Source organism: Pipistrellus kuhlii, unplaced genomic scaffold, assembly GCF_014108245.1.
Source record: "Pipistrellus kuhlii isolate mPipKuh1 unplaced genomic scaffold, mPipKuh1.p scaffold_m20_p_2, whole genome shotgun sequence".
NCBI classification, from domain to species: Eukaryota; Metazoa; Chordata; class Mammalia; order Chiroptera; family Vespertilionidae; genus Pipistrellus; species Pipistrellus kuhlii.
Window position 1 is genome coordinate 149,489,940 of NW_023425515.1, and position 17,285 is coordinate 149,507,224.

The following is a 17,285-nucleotide window of genomic DNA, read 5'->3' on the forward strand; positions in this document are numbered from 1 at the left end:
AATGATTACACTACTTATCTCAGTGTGGTTGCAAGAAAATTATGAGTGAGGACAGTGTGTGGCTATAAGAAACTCTCAATAGATGTTAGCTATCTTTATCATCACCGTGGATCCTTGACACCTGGGAGTATACTTGGCCCAGGACCTTCATGAATTCCCTAAATGACAAATAAATGGTGCTTATATTGTCTTTTAGATTTCTCCAAGTGACTTCCTCCTAGAAGGTAGTGTTTCCCATGTGCAGTCCCACAAGTTAACCAGCAGTTGAAATCATCGTGAAGGCTTAGCTCTCATGTGGCCAGTGTCTGTTGGGGTGCAGTATCTTCATTTCCGCATGAGCACTGCCAGAGCCATGGGTAGAGGCCAGCCCAGCCACATGAAGAAAAGGTCCCTTGCTCCCCTCCATTGCCCTGCCCCTCCACTCCCCTGCTGCACCCCCTCCCCCAACTGAGACCTTTGTTCAAAGCCCCGGCTGAGAAGTTGGTATAATTCTAATTTGTGCCTCAACAAAGCCACCAGATATTATTATATGCCACAGGCTCATTCCATCCAGAATTGTTTCAGCCAAAGAAGCTGAAACTGTGGGTGCCAGCACGGTTTTGTCTGAGGAATTTCATAGGATGCTAGTTCCACAGAATGTTTACAGTTGAGTCACTGTTGAACTGGCATTTTAAACAAGTTTCTTTAAAAAACAAACAAAAAACAACACCATATTATTATTGATTTCAGAGAAGAAGGGAGAGGGAGAGATAGAAACATCAATGATGAAAAGAGACATTGATCAGCTGCCTCCTACACGTCCCCTCCTGGGGATCAAGCCAGCAACCTGGGCATGTGTTTGACCAGAATCAATCCCAGGACCCCTCAGTCCATAGGCCGATGCTCTATTACTGAGCCAAACTGGCTAGGGCATAAGTTTCTTTTCCAAGGATGTCTTCATCTTTCACGTGCCAGCTTTCTGAGTCTTCAAGGGACAGACAGGATGTGCTCTTTCTCAAACTCATTCCACCATTCTGCTTTCGTGCATATAGGACAGCCGTGGGCCTTAGCATTCTGTAAGGCCCTTTTCAAACCTTCACCTGCATGCGGCACACCTGGGGGCCCACTCTGGTGCACCTTCTGATTCCGAAGGTCTTGAGAGGAGCTGAGATTCTGCATTTCTGTGATGCTCCCGGGTGGAGCTGATGCTAGTGGTCCACAGACTGCACTTGGAACAGTGGGGTTTGAGACGCTATTTCTAAAAGGTGGGTCTGCTATCCTCCCTACCCAGGAGCTCTGTGACATCTCTTCACAGCCCTACTGCCTGCTTTGGGACATGTGAAGAGTGGACCAGATCATGTGCAGAGTGGGAGCTGATGGGGACAGGGAGTTCTGTCTGTTTTGTTCCCAGCTGTATGTCCAGCACCTAAAACTGCCTGGATCCCAGACAGTATATACCTGTGGAATGATAGCATCGCTAGGGAAACTCAGCCAAGGTGCCCTTTTCCAGGCATTTTCTGAAACATTTGCTGTACTGAGTTGTGATGGATGTGAGTTCCTAAGTGGTCCAGTCCTGCTGCAGACTCACCAAAGATCTTGAAAACCGGTCAACGCACTTCTTAAACTTACACATCAGATCCATCCGAGTATACGTGAGGCTCCACCTGCGCAGACGTAGCTTGTTTCCGGGTTGCAGGAGCCTCATGGGGTCTCCGAGTGAATCATTAGGAGGGAGACGTTCCTGCTCTGGCACTCAGGCCGGTGGCCCTCAGGCAATCAGGATGAAGCCAAAGCATCCCGGGCCAAGTTCATGGGCAACTTACTAAACTGGGATCTCCGATTTGGCCTCATCCTTGTCCGGATGCTCTCATTGCAATCCGGGCAGGAAGCCAGATCCCATGCTCTTCAACAATTTGTTTGCTTCTTTGTTGTTTATTTGTTTTGATCTGGGAGAACAGGAAGAGAAGCTATTTGTTACCATCGTAGCTGCTTAGCCATTCTTAAGTAAGGGAACCTGAGGGCCAACTGGTTCCTTCCTTCCAGGAACCTATAATCTTGGGGAGCAGGGCTTCCACAATGTGAGTTGTGCAGCCAGTGGGAGGTCCAGGGAAGGCTTCTCAGTGATTCCTGAGCCGAGGCCAAAGGAGCCGAGCCTTCCGATAGCTGGATAACAGGGGAGGATAAAGAGGGTGAGAGAGTGTGAAGGTGAAATTTCACAGGCGTTACTTGGGAGGCAATGGCTAAAGGGGTGTGCCTGGAAGTGTCTGGGGAGTAGTGGGTAGTAAAGCAAAATTGGAAGCAGAGTATAGAGAGCCTTGAATGTCAGACCAGGAGGGCTGGATCCCTGGACTCATCCCTTTAGGCTGGAATCTGAGATGTACATGCTTTTAGGTTCAGGCTGCAATGAAGCAGCCGCAGAGAGAAACAGGCTCCAGGGTGAAGCTTGGGGGTGGGGTATCCAGATGGATGGAGAGCAGAGGGTCTGGCCACTGGGTACAGTTGTGCGGCTCGTGGACAAGAGCACCTGGCCAAGGGAGCAGGTGAGCACCGAAAGCCAGCTCTCGTTCCTCCCAAAGGGCTTTGCACCCTTCTCCAAAGGGGCCCCTCCACCCAGTGTTCCCTGAGGCACCTCCATGTGATGGCAGTGGTCTGCTCAGCTCAGGCCACAGCTATGGGAGGTCTTCTCTCGGTGGCGAGGTCTATTCTCAGAGCAGCCAGTTGTGTACGTTCCCAGTGTGTCCAAGGGAGGGCGCTGGTCAGCTTCACACAGGACAACAGAGCCCTGAATGCGGCTGTTCTGAGGATGAAGTTAGAACTGGAGCCAGCCAGCCTTCTGCTCCTGCTGGCTGACAGAGCCAGAGAGCCAGTGGTCTGTGCTTGATCTGTTCAAAGAAATCAACCAAATCTTGCTGCAAGGACAGCTAGGCTCCCAAGCAGGGACTAAAGGAGAATGGAGCATCTGCAGCCCTAAAGATGGGAGTTGTAAAACAGCCATGTGTCCCCAGAGGTCAGAGCAGATAATTGCACGCTCCAGAAGCATCCCGCAGCAGCCACCATCACACAGGCAGACCAGAGAACTGCAGAGGCTGGAAGAACTGTGTAGCAGAGGCTACCCAGTCACGGATGACAGAAATGTTGCCTAACATGTTACAAAAGCCCCTTCAGGAGGCCTCATCTCCAAATGAGAACAACTGATACGAAACAGGAGAGAAAACTGAGCCCAGTGACTTGTCCAGGGCTACACAGCCAGGGTAAAACAAAGCAAGAATTGGCACATAGATTTGCCCGCTCCTCACCCCCTTTTCACCGGTTTTTCCCACTCACCCAGGAGCTTTTTCTTTCCCTAAGTCTTAATCAGACTCTAGGTTTCTGTACTGAGACCACAGAACATAGGGGAGCCATCTGCTCTAACTGCATTCTTGGTCGTGGGATGCTCATGTCGGCTAAACAGATAAATGATAAAGAGAGGGAAGGTCATGCCCTGGCTGGGTGGCTCAGATTGTTGGAGCATCGTCCCGTAGAGCAAAACATTCTTATGAATCTTTGAAAAACATGGATATGGTTCCATGTTGCTTTTCTAGAACATTAGGAAAAGATCATCAACTATGTGAGTTATGTTGATTGTGAGATTTTTTTCGAGTTGATGGGAATGGCTGTATGTTGTTCATTTTCATTACTGTCCATGTCTCTAAAACCTCAGGGACCAGCATTTCTCCAAGAGTGGAATTGATGGGTCATAGGGATGGCACACTGTCAACTGGACTATATCCTCCCAAATCATTTTTGCAAAGTGGTTATATAAATTTCAGTGTTCTGTGCAGTGAATGATAGTCCCCGTTGAGCCACATCCTCATAAACACTTGCTATTATCTTGATTTTCCTAATTCAGCATGTGTAAAATAGTGTCCCATTGGTCTTAGTTTTTATTTCCCTGATTACTATTGAGACTAAACATATTTTCCTATGCTTATTTGTCATTTGTGTTTCCTCATCTATAATTATGCCTATTTGTATCCTGTTCCCATTTGGAGAGGGGATTGTCTTAAGTGATTTGTAGAATTCTAAAATATATAATCTGGATATTAATTCCTTGTCAGTTAGAGCTATTATGCTAAAATTACCTTCCGAAAGATATTTGAATTTGGTACTTTCACTTTCCTTATAAGTATCTTTTGATGATATCAATATAGTTGAGTTAGCAATGTTTTCTCTCCCCAATGTACACCTTATAGTGTGAGGTTTGACAAGCCACTCCTCCCCTATAAGACACCTGATTCACCCACAGCACCAAAATAGCATCAGGACCAAGTGAGAGAACAGAAAACAGCTTTGAAATATACAAGTGCTATGTACTATAAGGATCATCACATCCATTTTCAAGGATTGACAAAAGCCCCCTTTAAACCCAGGCTGTGAGGCTTATTGGGGCCATTTTGGCCTTAAGATTGTCTCCACTAATGATTACATTCATCTCATGCAGAGCCAGTGTGGAAGACAGCAATGATGCTAGAGCAGGTCTTTTGCAAAACTGTGCACGTCCCCTTCTCTGCAGGGTATTCGACCCAGAGCTTGGGCCACGGGTCAGGCAGACCTGGGTCCCCGCTCTGCCACTTTCAGCTTTGCCCATACGGAGTAAGTGACACACCCGTCTCATTTTCCTCCTGTGTAAAATGTGGGTAATAAATTAGTACATGCCTTATAGGTTTGCTATGAGCATTAAAATGAAATAAAGTATGTAAAGCATAGAAAAGTACTTGGCATATGAGCAGCTTGCAATAAATGGTAGGTAATATATTTTTTAAATATCTCCTCCTAAGAGTTACAGTTAAAAGGTAGCCCCGTGGATAATATCACAGCCAATCCCTTGTGCTGTCCTGCTGCTTACGTGTTGTCATCCTCATGTTACAGATGACACTGAGGCACAGATATCCAGCTTAAGGCTACATGATTAACAAATAAGTAGTAGAGGTGGGACCTGAAACTAGGGCTCCTCATTGCAGATCCTAAACTCTTCCCAGGTTGTCAAACATCCTGTCGCTCTCTGACAATTAAGGATCTTTTTTGAAGAAAAAATAAATTGCCATATTGTGTTAATAACAAAAAATCTAGCTGTTCAACCGCAGAAGATAGTGAGATAATGCACATCGATAAAATGGAACATCAGGCAGCAACTAAAATAGTATAGAAGGTTACATTTAAGAAAATGAAAAGATTCAATGTGTTAACTAAAAGGAAATGATTAAAATATAGTATATGTAGTTTTGCCTATTTTTTTTTTTACAAATGAATGGAAAGATAGACACCAACACATTAATAAGTGTTATATCTAAATAGTGAGATTGATGATTATTTTATCATTTTCTTTATGCTAATATGTATTTCCTAAATTTAGGAGTCTTTTAAAATGTAAAAGCAGGAAAGATTGAGATGCAATCATTTTAAACTGTAAAATACCAAAACCAACTTAAAATGGTACCTACTTCTTTTAAAGGAATTTTTCTTTTAACGGAGCCCAAAGCACAATGTTTGACAATGGGGGTCAAGTATGTTGTGTGAAACTGACCCAGAGTGGCAGGACGTTGGGCATCTCTGGTCCCAGGAGCCTCTACACACACACACACACACACACACACACACACACACACACAGAGCAAACCAACCTTGCACATTTTTTGTACCCCTTGGAAAGGAGAGTAGGCACCCTGCATATACCTGAGAAGCACTAAGATTTCTGTCCCCAAATGCCTGGCATTGTGAACAGCTGGTAGTGAGTTCCTAAATCCACCAAGGAATGAGTTTCTGGAATGGAGTTTGGATTGATTTGCCTCCTAGATGAAATCAAATCACAGTACACTTCCCCAGCTCTTGCCTTTGGGGTCCCAAACTGGGAGGCTACTAGGCCTGGGGTTTCCCTCTTGTCCAGAGATACTGTCTTTACCCTCCAAACTGCCTTTCAGTACAGTCAAGCTGCAGAGGTCATGGGGGGAGGCGGGGGGCGGGGGGCGGGCAGCTTCAGGGCTCCCTTAGGCTCTCCTCGCAGACATCCTGTCCACCTGGCTCAGCATCTCCCTGGGAGCACTTGCCCCTGACTCCCCTCCTGGCCCTTAGGGGAGGTTGCACTATTATTATCTCTATGTGGATGGTTATAGGTGCCTTTTAATTAACCACTCAAGAGTGTATATATTATTGATGCATCTACATTTTGAACATAAAGTGCTATGGGGATAGTTGCTTTTAACTGGGATTCTTCCCTGGCACAAACCTTGCTCCAAGGAATTCTGGCATTTCAGAGCCAGGTACTTGGTTTCCCATAGTAAAATTTCAACTGCAGTGACTAAAGGTTAAAGTTAACATCCTGAAAAAGAAAGAAAAAGAAAGAAAGAAAGAAAGAAAGAAAGAAAGAAAGAAAGAAAGAAAGAAAGAAAGAAAGAAAGAAAGAGAGGAGGGAGGGAGGGAGGGAGGGAGGGAGGGAGGGAGGGAGGGAGGGAGGAAGGAAGGAAGGAAGGAAGGAAGGAAGGAAGGAAGGAAGGAAGGAAGGAAGGAATGAAGACAAAAAAGAAAGAAAAAATAAATAGAAAGAAAAATACAAAATAAATCAGAAGAAATACATTAAGGAAGAATTACTCCAAACGTAAGCAAGTAAGGCAAGTAATCCAGCCGGCCGTACGGATCCTTCACAGTTGCATTGGATTCCGTCCGATATTTTTCTCATAATATTTTCTCCTTTTTAACCAAATCCATGCCACTTCCTATTTGGGGTCAAAGGTATTCCTTTCTCCTCTCTCTAGCTAACTGTGTGTGCACACGGCCCTGACTTCCGGTGAAGAGAATAGCACTGCTATTTTCCAGAGATGCAGCTTCCAAACCCCGTCCCATCGTTCACCCCTGTTTCCTGTCAGACACATTCTGACTCCTTGCCCTAAGGCTGAGGTAACTCACACCCCCTTTCTGTACTTTCCAGTTTACAGGGCAGCTGGTTTTCTAGCAAATCCTGAGCCGAATTCAGAGACTAAAACTAGTATCCCACCACAAGGATCTGATCAGCACCTCACAGTTTGGAATGTGCAACGCTGCCTCCTGAAAGATCCTTCCTGGATTCTTTCTCTGCCATGAGGCAAGCCTTTGCTATTACTCTGTTGGGACATAAAAATAGATTTTTCCACAAGAGTGACTGAACTGAGTAAGAATGTAATGAATGTGTCTGTATTTTATAGACCCTGGGACTGTTTGTTAAAACAATGAAATAGCATAAGACCCAGCAGACCCAAACCATGTCAAATGGCTATGCAGAATGTACACACTTAGGTTGGAAGTCTTATTTTTTTTAAAAGATCCTAAACTATTACCTCTCACCAGGGTAATATATCATCCGATAAGCGAATGAGGATGCTTCAGTGGGTCAGAGAAAGAACAGAAGCCTTTCATCCAACTTCTCTGTCAAGGAATTGGAAAAGAGAGCAGACATTGACAAAGGGCAGATTGGACATTTAACTTCACTCAGCATGCTGGTCTGAGTACATTAGAGCTAAAGGGAACATGACCTTGTGAATAAGGTCGCATAAGACAATGACCTCCAAGGGTCTAAAAGACCAGAAGAGATGCTAACGAGCCAAAGACAAGAGGTTGCATCCCTGAGATCATGTTTTAAAATATGCATGAACTTGACAGCAAAAGCAGGCCAGCAACTAGAAGGGGCCCTGGACATCCACAGTCCCAACATAGCTGAGGTTGGGGGGCCATGTCATGTTCCACCAGCAGAAAGAAATAACCTGGGGGTTCCAGTAATTGGACAGTTCAACAGGGGTCACTAGGGGGAGGCAGCTGCCACAAGCTGATGTGACATCCAGCGCATTAATGGAACTGTAAAGTTTCCAAAGAGGAGCCCAGGACCCCCTGAACTTCCTCATCTGACTCATCCAATACAGAGTCGTCCTCCGTTGGCCCTGACACTGTATGAAGAAAAGTTTCATATGGCATTTACCTTGGGTAACAGGGTCTGCACTCTGATTTTGGCTTTTATCACAATGAGATAAACATTGCTGGACCCTGAGAGACAGGTTTATTCAAATGATACATCAAGGGATGTTCTGGACATCCCTGAGCCCCAGAGCCACTGTGGCTTGCTCAGTAATGGGCACATACAACAGAGGGAGATGGTCTTTCAGACTCAGAAACAACCCTCGGTGAGCTCAGCCAGCAACTGCATCAAGGAGGGAAAATACCACCCACCCATACCCCATTTTTGGCATGTTTTCTAACTACTTAGGGCTGTTCTAAAATAAAATTGGCAGCCTTGGGGAGTGAGTTCTTTGTTATTGGAAATGTCCAAGAGCAGAGATTGGATGACCTTCTGACCGCAGGGGTAGACCGTGAAAAGGCCAGGTAGAAATGATGCCCACCCTCTTCCAACTCTGACAATGATCCTACATTCAGACCACCCTGCGGTTTTTCTGAGGATAACATTTCCCAAGTAGTTTCATTCTCCTAATTTGGAGTATGCGGCCCTCTATGAATGACAGTATTAAGATTCTGAATCCATCTTAAAATGAAAAGTCCTTGTAGATATATATATTTTTTTAATCTCCATCTCTTCTGACGCTGCCTCCAATCACTCTGCCAGGAGAACCTGAATTCATAAGAACAGAGGGACTGCACTACTTTTGCCTTTCTAGCGTTCTAGGTCCACTAGAAAGGGTGTCATATGTCCCCTCTGGCTCCTTCTTTGAGGAGTGTGAACGCAGTGAAAGCCAACCTCTGATTGTTTGCTCCTCCTCACCTGTAGAGGGCCCCCTGGGAAAGTACATGGGCATTCTTTAATTATTGTCAGCTGAACCCAGTGTCAGCAAAGCCTAGCCTTGGGGACCCGCCTTGCCAAAAGGGCAAGGGTATTGTCAGCTTGATCTTCATTTTAGCCCAGGGTGTGGGGAAGTGGGCTTTGATGTCTAAATCCATTCTAGCACCAGGAATGCTCAGGGCCTACTCAAGAATGCAAATAATCTCCTTTGTCTTGACCTTTTGGTGAAACTTCCTGGTATTTGGGGGTATAAAGTAAACATGCTGCATCAGCACTGGGTCACTGTCTCTCCATCAGAAGAGGTTCACCCAGCCCCAGCTTTTCTTTCTATCTCTGTGTCTTATCTCTCTCTTTTATTTCTCAATCCCCAGCCACCAATACTCAGGAATTGGACCTGCTCTCTTTTGCACTGGATGTGGAAAAGAGAGAAAATAGCTACATCTGGTGCCCACTCACCTGTTTCCCAGTCTGCTCAGTCCAAATCCATTTGAAGCAAGAGCACAGATTACTGCTAATTTAGGACCATTACAAAATTTACAAATTATATAGTAGTATATATTCATATTGGTTCCCTAGCAACCATCTTGGAGTCACTTAATGAGATAAGATTATTGCTCTATTTAATAAAATCTGATAATAAGAGAAGTCCAACTATACTAGTATAGCTCACCTGGGTGTGGGCAGGTAGGCAGGTGACCTAAATGCAGGTTTCAGCCCACTGGATCAGATCCAGAACATAGACATGCCTCAGAGATACTGGTGGCCTTGCCCAGGCAATACAAAGGGGTCTCCATCCTGCATGCAGCCAGCCTGAAAAAGGGAGCCCTTCTCTGGCTGGCCTCTGCAGGAAGAGAAGCACCCCCTCCTGTGGGAGTGGTGCAGGAGAGGGAGAAGGCCAGGACAAGCTCACTTCCCTGTGGCTCACAGAATGCAAAGGTTCCTGCTGTGTAAACTGGCAAGGATGCAGAGGAGAAAATAGTTCCCTCACACAAGCAGGGGAGTGCTGAATAAAATACTCAAGGCACACAGCTGTCTCATGGTAGACACTCCTTGCCTCCTGGAGAACAGACATCCGGACACCCACACCTCCCCATGCAGAGAGCTCGCAGCTCGCAGCTCCCAGCAGCTGTGAGGAAGGCATTTGCTGCCACCCACCCACATACGCTGACAAAAGTCAAAGTCCCTTTGAAAGTTACAATCTGCAATAGGAGATGTCATTTCTGCCCTTGAGAGGTTTGAATAGAATGGTGCTATTGAGTTATTGAATTTTGTAGATTTCATGAATTATAGTTCACCAGTAGACTCTGCTTCTAATTTGCTACATCATGCTGGCAAGCCATTTAAAATGGAGAGACAGCGTGTGACCTTGAATAGGTTACTTATATTTCCAAGCTTCCATGTCCTCTCCTATCCCTCCTGCTTAACTCTTCTAGGACCCCAAACAGAACAGTCCATACTTCTAAGGTGAAAACTGTTTCTGGGTCTCCCAAACCTGGGCCCCAGATCCAGAGCTGCCATTTCCTTACTCCTGAGCAAGTTGCTCTTGAAGGTAAAGGTCCGAGTGAGGTTGGCTCCAGCTATGGGGGGGGGGGGGGGGGGGGGGGGGGAGGGGGGGGGCCGGGAGATAGCTGAGAAGATCATCTCCGCAAGCATATGGCAGTACTGAGGGCTTCCAGGTGGGCTTTAGGGCCTCATAATTCTGTTGCCTTTCCATCCTATTGTTGGATAAACTCAATTGACAATTCCTACATCTAATGTAAAGTACTGTTCACACTCATTCAACCTCTCTCCAACCAGGTACTGTTTCTTCAGCCCCTTTCCATCAGGGATTGTGGAGCCACTGGTACAGACAGGCTTCCTGGGAATGTTACCTGTGCACAGCCCAAACTGTTGCACTGTGACTCAGGCAACAACTTAATCAACTATGTTGCGGTAGCAAACAGGGTCCTCTTGTTTTCCAGCCTTCAATATCTGTTTCCGCACAAAACGATGTCACATGCTTTAGTTTTCTGTTATGGGAGCATCCACCTCAATGGACCAATTTCTAATTTGCTGAGGGTAGTCTAACCTGTGTTGTGATTGTAGAGAGACCCAAGCACACCATTGACTTCTCACCTGTCTCGAGGTCTAGCAAGTTGGGTAATGCTTCGCAGTGGTGATTCGGGAAACAGAGCTCCTGCACTCCTGTGGTTCTGTCATCTCCAATGCATGGCCCATCGAGCAGAATGGGAGTCCTTCGCTCCACTGTGCTGAGGAAGAGGGAAGAGACAGAGGCCCTAGGATAGGTCTGGAAGGATCCTATATGACTTTCATCCATAGTGTTCTGTTTGGCCAGAACTCAGTCACACGGTGTTGCCTACTGCAAAGGAGGCTGGGAAATGTAGTCCAGCTAAGTGGCCAGGGAGAAGAGGAAATGGGTTTAGTGAACATTCTACTAGTCTCTACTACTGTTAGTTGTTGTATTGGCTCTAAGTCTTATCTATTCTGCCTCTTATCTCTAATTTTTTTCTATTCTTCTCTATTTCCAATATCACATCCTTTATTTCTAGCCTTTCGTAATTTTTTATAATACCTCCTTTTCTCCCTCTTCCTAACCTCTTATCCTTCCGATAGGCATTTGCCAGTTATTTTTCTTTTCTTTCTTTCTTTCTTTTTTTTTAATTTTCATCAGGTGAATGATTTTTAAAATGTTATGTTTATTGTTCAAAGAATGACAGGTGTCCCTCTTCCCCCCCCCCCCCCATTGACCTCTTCTACACCACATCTGCCCCCCATCCCAGCCCTTTACAGTACTATTGTCTGTATCTATGGGTTATGCATATATACATACATTTTTGGGGGGGTTAATCTTTTCCCACCAACTTATCCCCACCCCTTGCTTCCCTCTAAGATTTCCAAAACTCAGATCTGATCATATTACTGCCCTTAACCCAAAATGTCAGTGTCCCCCATAACTGTGCTTACAGAATAAAGTGCAAACTCTTTAGCCTGGTGTAGACATTCTACTTGCCTGGAACTCTCACACATTTGACCTCTGCATTTCCTTCTCCTTTTCAGGTTAGTGCATATGATATTCTTTCAGCCTCCTCCACCTCTTAAACTCATGCTCACATGTCACACCCTCCATGAAGCTGTTCTCAAGTTACCTGGCTGAAAGTATTCTTTCTTCCAATGTTGTCATAGTCCTTTGTTTACCTCTGTGTTTTATTCTTACGTTATTACTCTGATAATGTTATTCTGGTTATTCTCACGTTATGTGGCCAAGGAAAGATGTATATTAAAAAAGAGCAGAACCAGTCAAAAACCAGAAGTATTTACATGCCTCTGTATTGTGTAAAAAACAACATGAATATTCTTGTGCATCATGTCAATTTAAAACTTTATCAAATCAGATTCTTTATGCAACCCTGGGGAGCCCGAAGGAAACTCTCTTCCACTGTTGGTACAGGGGAAGGAAAGCTCTTTCTGTTCTTGCCTAAGAATCCTTTTGTTATTGTAAAGCCTTCTTTTTTTAATGCCAGTCTCTGGAATTGTACTAATTATTCTTACATTTTAAGACTCAGGCTTGTGAGTATACTATGGAGAGGAGAAAAAAGAAAAATTAATTTTACAGTAAAGAAATTTGGCAAACACTACCTCCACCAGGTGATAAAGGATAACAATGACAGTAATGTCATGTTGACAGTATATACCTGTGATATGATGTGATGAGAATGATACTGTACCTCTGTGGCTTTCCTCCCAAACAATTCCCAGACTAATTATGAGAAAAATATTAAGTAAATCCCAATTGAGAGACATTCTACAAAATATTTGACTAGTAATCCTCAAAAATTTCAAGGTAATAAAAAACAGGCAAAGTCTGAGAAACTGTAATAATCAAGAGGAAACTAAGGAGACATGATAACTAAATGGGATAGGATCTTGAGGCCCAGAGAGAACATTAAAAAAGAAAATGGGAAAACCTGAATAAAGAATGGACTTGACATGAAAATATAAAGTACAGCATAGGGAACATAGTCAATAATATTGTAATAATTATATGATATCAGGTGGGTACTAGGCTTATCCGGGTGATTACTTTGTAAATTATATAAATATCTAATCATTGTACAACTGAAGCTAATATAATATAGTATTTCAAGTGTAATTTAAAATAAAACAGTATAAATTAAAAAACTAATGGACTTGGGTTAATAATCACATATCTATATTGGTTTATTCATTGTGACAAATATACATATAAACTGTTGTAATACGGGAAACTGGCTGGAAAATATGTGGGAAGTCTTGATCCTATCATGGTTAATTTTATGCATCAACTTGGGTAGGCTATGGTATCCAGTTATTTTGTCAAGCATAAGTCTAGGTGTTTTTTAGATGTGATTAACATTAAATCAGTAGACTTGTCTAAAGCAGATTATCCTCCATAATGTGGGAGGGCCTTATCCAATCAGTTGAAAGTTTTAAGAGAAAAGACTGAGGTCCTCTTTGCAAAATCCTGAACAAAGTATAAACTTGAGTTCATAATTATGTATTAAAATCGGTCCATTAATTGTAACAAATATGCCATACTAATGTAAGATATTGATAATAGGACAAAATGTCTGTGAGGTAAATGGGAATTTGCTATCATTATAATACTTCTGTACACCTAAAGCTGTTATAAAATTTAAAAATTATTTTAAAAATCAGACTTTTTTTTTCTTCATTTTAAAATAACAATTCCTCTCTATCAGCTGTTTCCTGCCACTTTATTAGACCATAGTGGCAAAGAGAGAACTTGGAGCAGGGGAATGGGAAATATTAGAAAGAAAGGTCATTGCTCTGGCAGATCATGTTCAGAACATCAGGTAAGTTGAAGATCAAGCCATTCATTCAGAAATATTTATTGTTTGCCTGCTATATACCAGGAAGTGTGAGGACTTCTACAATGCATTTACAAATGCTATTCTCAAGAATTTTATTATTGTTCAGGTTTGTAACACACACATACACACAATTTACATAAGTATAGGACATATCAATCATATCCTTATATAAATCATATGTGTATAATAAACATGGATATGAAATAATCCTATCTAATTAAAGAGAAACATGCAAATTGACTGTACCTCCCATATACACACAAGCCACACCCACCAGGCAATCAGGTGCAAGTATGCAAATTAACCCAACAAATATGGTAGTGACCACAGAGCTGGAGAGAGCAGGAGGCTGGATTGCCCCCCGGCAATGGAGGAAGCCAGGCTTTCTGCCCACCCTGGCCTGCCCTGGCCTCTCCTCAAGGCTACAAAGTTTCAATTATAGAAGATAAATAAATCCCAGATACCAGGGTCTCTGCTTGGGTTGCCGGGGTGTGTGGCTTGCCTGCAAACCACCACAGTCCCCTCACCCAAGCCACCCCATGCCCCAAGGGAACCCCCCACTCTGATCCAGAACACCCTTCAGGGCAAACCAGCTGGCCCCCACCCATGCACCTGGCCTCTATCCTACCTGATAAAAGAGTAATATGCAGATTGACCATCACTCCAACACACTAGATGACTTCCCCCATGTGCAAAGATCCTGGCCCCATGTGGACACAAAATGGCTAGCAGGGGAGGGCAATTAGTGGTAACCAGGCCAGCAGAGAGGGAAGTTCGAGGTGACTGGGTCTGTAGGGAAGGGCAATTGGGGAGCCCAAGGCCTGCAGGGGAGAGCAGTTGGGGAAGACTAGGCCTGCAGGGGAGGGAAGTTAGTGGTAACCATGCCTGCAGGGGATGGCAGTTAGGGGCAATCAGGCTGGCTGGAGAGCAGATAGGCATCAATCAGGTTGGCAGGAGAGTGGTTAGGGGTGATCAGGCTTGCAGGCAGAAGCATTTAGGGGCAATCAGGAAGGCAAGCAGGCAAGCAGTTGGGAGCCAGCAGTCCTGGATTGTGAGAGGGGTCCCAGATTGGAGATGGTGCAAGCTGGGCTGAGGAACATTCCCCGCCCCTGTGTACTAATTTCATACACCGAGCCTCTAGTATAAATATAATATATATTATATATATGTGTATATATAAATGTAAATAATGTATCATATACACTCAGTGTGTGTATATATATATATATATATATATATATATATATATATATATATATACCCTGCATAACTCAACTCTCTTTCCTTGCCTTCCATAGGCAACTGTTCTAATGTATTTAACAGTTAATGTATCTTGTATGTGCATATCCAGAAAAAAAAACATATAGTATTGCTTTGTGGGCATATATCTTAAATTTATGTAAGTGGTGAGGTGCCATATATCTCATACTATTTTCTTAGTTATTTTGCACTATGTTTTAACACACATTCTTATCATTATGTGAATATATAACCTTTTACTAATAATCTATACGTAAAAGCCTAAGCAACTGTTCAACTGCTCAACCGCTTGCTATGATGTGCACTGATCGCCAGGAGGTAGATGCTCAGTGCAAGAGCTGCCCCCAGGTAGTTACAGTGGGAGCACAGCTCAGCTGACCGGGATGAGTGGGGCCGGGATGAGCAGGGAGGCTCCTCCCTGGATTTCCACAGGCCACACCGTGGAACCCGTGGAACCCTTCCCTCCCCCCCCCCCCCCCCCCCCCCCCGTGCACCAATTCGTGTACCAGGCCTCTAGCTACTATATAGCATTCCAAGGTGAGTATCCTGGAATGAAAGAAAGATCTTCCCCTGCCAGTCCCATTACATCTGACACTCTCCATCCACAGCCCACCTTGTCAAGGAGGCTTTAGTTAGGTTAATGCATTTCTTTGGGTCTAGGGTGCAAGTATTCACTCACACAGACTTGATCACTTAGAAAGTTTCCAAAGAAGAATTCGAGCTCATTTCATTAAGAAGACTATGCTGTCAACTTATTCAAAGTTGTAGTCAGTGCTACTCCAGAAATAATCTCTGCCTCCTGTGAATATATTATGTATGATTCCTACAATTTTTTTTTCCTGAACCCTAGAAGACTATGTTAACTCCATCTCTAATATCCCCATAGGATTTCTGAACATTAACTATGTTTCAGGATTGTGCAGGAGAATGAAAGGTGATGGGTATGGAAGAGAGGAACTGAATGCCTTGTCCTGTGTCTGATTGGCTGTGACATCTTGAGCAGGTCTTAACCACCTTCTGTGGTTAGAATAGGTGCTGAAGTCATTCTTCCTGGCTTTGAATAACAGTTCTGCAACTTTCTAGCTGTGTAATCTTAGACAAATTACTCACCTAGGAAATGAGATAATTGAACAGGTGATTTTCAGGATGGATTCCAATTCAACTACTGTTGTATCCACAGATGCATTTTGGCTCTGTGCCCTTTGGCATCATTCTTCTGTCAGAGACATCCTTTCCCCTATTTCTTCTTCTCCCTTTAAGTTTTTCTCCAGAGAGCATGTTCTCTATAATGCTTTTCCTCAGAACTTAGATTTAAATTAAGAATGGAAGAGTGTTCCATTAGAGATGGAATAAATGAAAGTAAAATGAAATATACTTTTCTTACTTATTGAAATAACAGATAACTCTTAAAAGTAATCCTCTCTAATAAAGAAGAAATATGCTAATTGACCATCATGCCCTCAAAGATGGCATCGTCCACAGCCACAAGATGGCGGTGTCCGGTCTCTTCAGCCCCATGGAATCGCAGATGCGCAGCACAGCCAGACCTGCCTCCAGGCAGGGTCTGGCCACTCCACGCACCTGCCTCCAGAATCCCCCAGTCGCCTCAGCCCCCCAGTCATCCAGGGCCGGCCTGAGGTGCAGGCAAGCCCTAGATGGCAGCTGCCCAGCTGCCCAGGGCCACCCAATGCTCAGGTAACCAGGGTCGGCCGAGGCTTGTGCTGTCAGCAGTGGCAGCAGCAGAGGAGCCATGGGGGATCACCTTCCCCTGATCGTTGGTTTGCCTCCCACCCCTGAGGGCTTCTGAACTGTGAGAGGAGGCAGGCCGGGCTGAGGGACCACCCTCCAGTGCATGAATTTTTAGGCACTGGGCCTCTAGTAAGAATAAAAATGGATTAAGTGATTATAACATGTAGGTGAGTGACATGAGTGGCATTGATGTTAAAAAGGGAAGGAGGAATTAATTGGGAATACTATGTTGTAAGGTACCTGCATTGCTTGTGAACTGGTATAGTGTTCATGTGAACTGGTATTTAAAACTGGACTTAAATTTGTTATAAATTTACATTGTAAATTGGTATGTTAAGAAAGAAGAGAAAATGGAAATCAATGAAACAAAAAAATGGCTCTTTGAATAGTTCAATAAATGGATAAAGCTATAGCATGGGTAACCAAGAAAAAAAAAAGAGAAAGAGAGAGAGAAGACACAAATTATCAATATCACAAATGAACTAGGGCCGTCACTACTGATATGATGGACATTGAAAGGTTAATAAAGAACTATACTGAACAATTCTATCTCCACAAATTTGACATTTTGTAGACAAATTGCTTGAAAGGCAAAAAATACAAAATATTCATACAGGAATAATCTGAATATT